Below are 5,590 nucleotides of genomic sequence, written 5' to 3'. Positions count from 1 at the left end.
GAGTTTCCTAACATTTGCACATGCTGAAACAATTTGAGTTCTACAGAAATCTCACAGAGGAAGACATAGACATGGCCAACAAGCACAGGAGAAAATGCTCTGCATCACTTGCCATCAGGGAAATACAAATCAAAACCACAATGAGATCCCACCTCACACCAGTGAGAATGGGGAAAATTAACAAGGCAGGAAACAACAAATGTTGGAGAGGATGCGGAGAAAGGGGAGCCCTCTTGCACTGTTGGTGGGAATGTGAACTGGTGCAGCCACTCTGGAAAACTGTGGAGGTTCCTCAAAGAGTTAAAATAGATCTGCCCTACGACCCAGCAATTGCACTGCTGGGGATTTACCCCAAAGATACAGAGGCAGTGAAATGTCGGGACACCTGCACCCCGATGTTTCTAGCAGCAATGTCCACAATAGCCACACAGTGGAAGGAGCCTCAGTGTTTATAGAAAGATGAATGGATAAAGAAGATGTGGTCTGTGTATACAATGGAATATTACTCAGCCGTTAGAAACAACAAATACCCACCATTTGCTTCGACATGGATGGAACTGGAGGGGACTCCAGGATCACGCCCTGGGCCGAAGGCAGGTGCTAAACCGCTGGGCCACCCAGGGATCCCCAAGATGAAGGATTGGAAGCAGTGCATGCGGGCAGAAAAATGGGAGACTCCACAAAGGAAAGGTCCGACTGACGCTTGAAAGTCCTCTTTATTCATCCACGCAGCACACAGGCTGGGTTTCAGGAAGAGGCTGAGGTGGGCGCTGAACACTCCGTGTGGCGATCATCTTCTCCCAAGCGCCACCCTTTAGCGTTGTGGAGCGCGATATCGCTGTGCACCCTGATGTGGTTCAGCCTGCGGTCATCACGTTCGGGGGGATGCAGAGAGGAGATCGTGGGCATCAGAAGGACGCTCCAGGGAGGGAGGGCGACCTGGGTTCAAAGTCCGAGGGGCCAGGGCCAGCACACCCCAGGGGCTCAGCACAGGTTCACAGGATGAAAGAATTGACGTTGTTGACGTGGTTCCACGGAGAAGCAACAGCAAGCGCTCTGACACGTCCATCGTAGAGAAGCTGTAAGATTAACTTACACAGTTAACTGAATGGATACAGTTTCCTCAAATTTACCAGGAGGGCAGAAGTTGCAGGTATTTTTTTTTAATATTTTTTTTTCTTTATTTATTTATGATAGTCACACACAGAGAGAGAGAGAGGCAGAGACACAGGCAGAGGGAGAAGCAGGCTCCATGCACCGGGAGCCCGACGTGGGACTCGATCCCGGGACTCCAGGATCGCGCCCTGGGCCAAAGGCAGGCGCCAAACCACTGCGCCACCCAGGGATCCCCAGTTGCAGGTATTTGAGTGTGGCTTCCCCAGTGTCCCCACATCGGGAGTGGCATGGTCTCAGGTCCGGTGTGGGGGGCAGGAAGCTCTGATATTGGAGTGGGGGGCGGGGGGCGCTAAGTTACATTGGGGCTGATGGAGCTCTCTCAGGCTCAGCTCCCCTTGTGGAGGTTGGGAGTCCCCGCTGGACCCTTTGGTCTCCCAGTCTGCTCTCCCCACAGGCAAAGAGAAGCTCCAGTACATGAGGAGCTTTATACTAAGGCCTTCCTTCCTCCCCTCTCTCACTCCTTCTTTCCTGCCTACTTCCCTCTCTCCCTTCTTCCTCTCTTCCTTGCTTCCTTCCTTTCCCCTCCCTCCTTCCTTCCTTTTGTCCCTTCTTCTTTCCTCCCTTCCTTTCTCTCGCCTTCGGTCCACACCTCCCTCCCTCCCTCCCTTGCTTTCTTAGAACTGAGCTCTTTACTCCAATTCCCCTGAGGCAGTCCTGTCGCAGAGACGCCTGCCGGGATTAGAGTTGGAGAAGGGGGAGAAAGGGCCACGCCCCACAGTAGAAAGGTAGAAAGCCAAGAGCTATGGGATGTGGGCTCTTGTGGTAAGTCTGGTATCTGGTAGGAAAATTATTCTTACCAGTTCTTAAAGGAGTCATGGGTATTCTTGGCTCTTTTGCCTGTCATTGCAAAGTATCATCAGCTTCTCACGTTTCCTAAAAATATGTGTTAGAATTTTGATTGAGATTCCACTGGATCTATATATTGGTTTATGAAGAGGATGCTATCATCTGGAAAGGATACGGATGTATACTTTCCTTCTAGGCTTTGGTGCCTGCCATTTTCTGGGTTTCAGAGGTTCAAGGGTCAGAGCTTCCATGACAACATAATGGGGGGCCCCTTCTTTTTTGCAGGAGGCATTTCTCAAAGGCAGAAAGTCCCTAGTCCATTTCCACAAATCCTAGGGTGCAGAACAATAAAGTCTTGGAGGAACCAGACCAAAGAACCTTGAATCCTTCTATGTCTATAATAGGGGTCTTGTGCTTGTGTGGGAGTTCTTAGAGGTCACCCATTCTCACATTCACTTTCATCCTGGGCAGATCAATAGGACTTACCCATGTAGAGATCAGATGACATGATTTCCACTCATTCTTCTCTACCTTGTGTCCCTGGTCTTGCTGTTTGCTCTGTGGTCACAGACCAAATTCCATGGAGAAACCAGTTATAAATGTAGAATTCATTCAGGCCGCCTAATTAGGAAAGAGAGGAAAGAAACTGGTTTTCTGGCAGAGATGATCTTGCTAAAGGCATCTCTGGCATCTGAAGGCGATTTGCAAGGATGAAGGTAACATACAGAGAATAGTACGATAACCATGTTGTGGGTGAAAACACCATCATGGACAAGGCTTACCCTCCAAGCTAAATGTTGATTGGCATTGTCTTGAGTTCCCAACATTCACCAAGTCAAGCTCCTGGGGATCGATTGTTCTGGCAATTCTGGATGATATCAGAACCATCCGACTCACAGGGAAATCATCTCTCCACAGAATAGGAATTGTGAATCACGGAGGTCTGGTTGGAGTCGGCTGGAATGTGGGGAGGATAAGACTTTAAAGTCTACGAAGGGCTGGGAGGGGGAGTAGGAGCAAAGAAGAAACTGGAGTAACGGGGAACAGGATCGAGAAAAAAAGAGCGGGGGCTGGACGTTTTGGAAGAGCAAGATTTGGGTGGGGAAACCTGTAGGTTAGGGCGGCAAGGAGGGACAGTACTATGAACAGGAGGAAAAGAGATCCTCTTATGAGTTGAGAGAGGTGGCTGACACTGGGGAGTGTTCTGTGGACGAAAAGAGTTACACACGAGAGGAAACGGCTTTGGACAATGAGAGGAGGAAGGAATATAGTAGATAGGAGGAGCCCAGAGTCTGGAGGAGGAAGGAATAGAGTGGGTAGGTGGAGCCCGGGGTCGGGAGGAGGAAGGATTAGAGTAGGTAGGTGGAGGGGTCCAGAAGAAGAAATCCGAGGCAGCTTTTTTGTCATTTCTCCAACGGCATTTGGCTAGTTACTCATCTTGCCCAAATGAGTAACTGGACATAAGCTCAGATTTACCCCATTATTTATGTCCCACACCAGCCCACTCATCATCCCCTGGCTCAATGCCCATTATGAAACGTGTGTGCCCCTCCCTCTGGGCACGTCAGCAGGCTCACCAGCCAGGGACATGGCCCCAGGTGCGAGGTTGGAGACTGATCCCAGGAAATAGCAGACAGAAGAAATGTCATAGGCGTCCCTGGGCCTTGGGAGAACATGTAGTTTTGCCCCTCACTAGACAAAGATCGATCAAAGGGCTGTGCTTCAGTCAGGGGCTGGGCACCCAGAGAATACATCGGAAGCAGGTGTGGGTAAAGTGGGAAGTGCATGCCTTCGGCTAGTTAACTTACTCCCTTCTCCAAAGCCCTCGTACATCACTTAGGTCACTCCATGAATATCAGTGATATTATTAAGAAGTCCAGGTGAATACCTGGAAAACTTCCTGTTTCCTTAGACGGTTTCTTGATTTCCTCTTTCTTGAATCTCCTGGCTTTAACTGTAACCTGGATTTTCCATTAAAATACTGCTTCCTTTGCATATGTCTTAAATAGGGACCCTTCCTCCCAAACTCTACAGTTCCTTGAGGTGAGGATGAAGAGTATTTTCCTTGTTTCTTCTGACACCTTCAAGCTATTATTCCTCTTCCTCATTAGGAAATCTCTTGTTCCCTAGAAACTTTGCTACTCACCATTTCCCTGGCACTCCCGGTCTAGATACCCGTTTTTTCTATGAAAAACTTGTGCTTATCTCAAAGTCTTGGTCTTGAGTCCATCATCTTTTTTTATTAAAAAATATTTATTTATTAGAGAGAGTTAGCCAGAGAGAGAGAGAGACAGAGAATGACAGGGAGAGCAGGATGGAGGGAGGGAGGGAGGGAGGGAGAGAGAGAGAGAGAGAGAGAGAGAGAGAGAGAAGGAGGTGAGACAGTGTGTGAGAGATAGATCAAGCTGGGGAGGGGCAGAGGGAGAAGTAGAAGGAGATTTCCCACTCAGTGCGGAGTCTGACATGGGGCTTGATCCCAGAACCCCAGGAACATGATCTGGAGCAGAGGCAGATGCTCAATGCACTGAGCAACCTTCGCACCCCTTGAGTCCATCATCTTGAGTGACGTCAGCGTCCATGTAGATGATCTTGTTGAATCTACAGTGTCCATGTAGATTCAATGCTTTGGCTTCTCCTTTGATTCCTTTATCAATAATATCCACCCATCCATTCTACCTCAGCTGCTTATGGCCATACCTGGTGTTTCCCAGTACCCAAGAATTATCCCACTTCTGAAATCGTACTCATACATTGAATCTTCAGACTAGTACTACCTGAGTTTACAATGTAATCACTGAATTGTTCCTACTTCATGGGAACCACAACCACTGACCCTTCCTTTCTTCTTATTGATTCTGATTCCTTTTATCTTGATTTCTCTCCTCACCCACTACAGAATCTAGGATTCCTAATTTCAATGATTTCCTTACCAAAGTCTATGCTCTCTTGCCAGATCTCTTTATTCTGCTTTCTTGGGCAGAAAATCTCCAGTATGACAGATTCCAACAATTTGACATTCTGATGTTGATGAATGCTGCTGAAAAAAAAATGTCATACAACGAGGAAGTTACAAAATAATACCCATAATTCTCAATACCTGTAAGACTGTTCATGGTGAGATTTTTTTATTAGAGTTAGAGAAATATGCGAGACAACCTTAATGCACGTCAATAGGGACTTAGGCAAATTGTGGTGCAGCCATGAGAAAATGCTCCGCATCACTTGCCATCAGGGAACTACGAATCGATCCCACAATGAGATACCACCTCACACCAGTGAGAATGGGGAAAATTAACAAGGCAGGAAACCACAAATGTTGGAGAGGATGTGGAGAAAGGGGAACCCTCCTGCACTTTTGGTGGGAATGTGAACTGGAGCAGCCACTCTGGAAAATTGTGTGGAGGTTCCTCAAAGAGTTCAAAATAGACCTGTCCTATGACCCAGCAATTTCACTGTTGGGGATTTACCCCAAAGTTACAGATGTAATGAAACGACGGGACACCTGCACCCCGATGTTTCTAGCAGCAATGTCCACAAGAGCCAAACTGTGGAAGGAGCCTTGGTGTCCATCGAAAGATGAATGGATAAAGAAGATGTGGTCTATGTATACAATGGAATATTACTCAGC

General features: G+C 47.7%; 1 long non-coding RNA gene across 3 annotated transcripts; it reads right to left on the bottom strand.

Annotated features, from left to right (window-relative positions):
* Positions 1 to 697: 697 nt before the first annotated feature.
* Positions 698 to 5,037, bottom strand: LOC140602502 (uncharacterized). 3 transcript variants are annotated; one of them, XR_012005438.1, is made up of 5 exons: positions 4,893 to 5,037; positions 2,745 to 2,919; positions 2,449 to 2,583; positions 1,974 to 2,049; positions 698 to 1,079 (listed from the first exon to the last, which is right to left on the bottom strand). It is a non-coding gene; the product is annotated as an uncharacterized lncRNA (long non-coding RNA). The 3 variants fall into 3 exon arrangements; XR_012005439.1 differs by lacking the exon at positions 4,893 to 5,037 and adding an exon at positions 3,439 to 3,475; XR_012005437.1 differs by lacking the exon at positions 4,893 to 5,037 and having other exon boundaries at positions 2,745 to 3,432.
* Between the last annotated feature and the right edge of the window lie 553 nt (positions 5,038 to 5,590).

The sequence above is a fragment of the Canis lupus genome, chromosome 13, assembly GCF_048164855.1.
Source record: "Canis lupus baileyi chromosome 13, mCanLup2.hap1, whole genome shotgun sequence".
Classification (NCBI taxonomy): Eukaryota; Metazoa; Chordata; class Mammalia; order Carnivora; family Canidae; genus Canis; species Canis lupus.
Note: the sequence above shows the minus strand (reverse complement) of the source record. Positions and strands in the feature narration are given on the sequence as shown.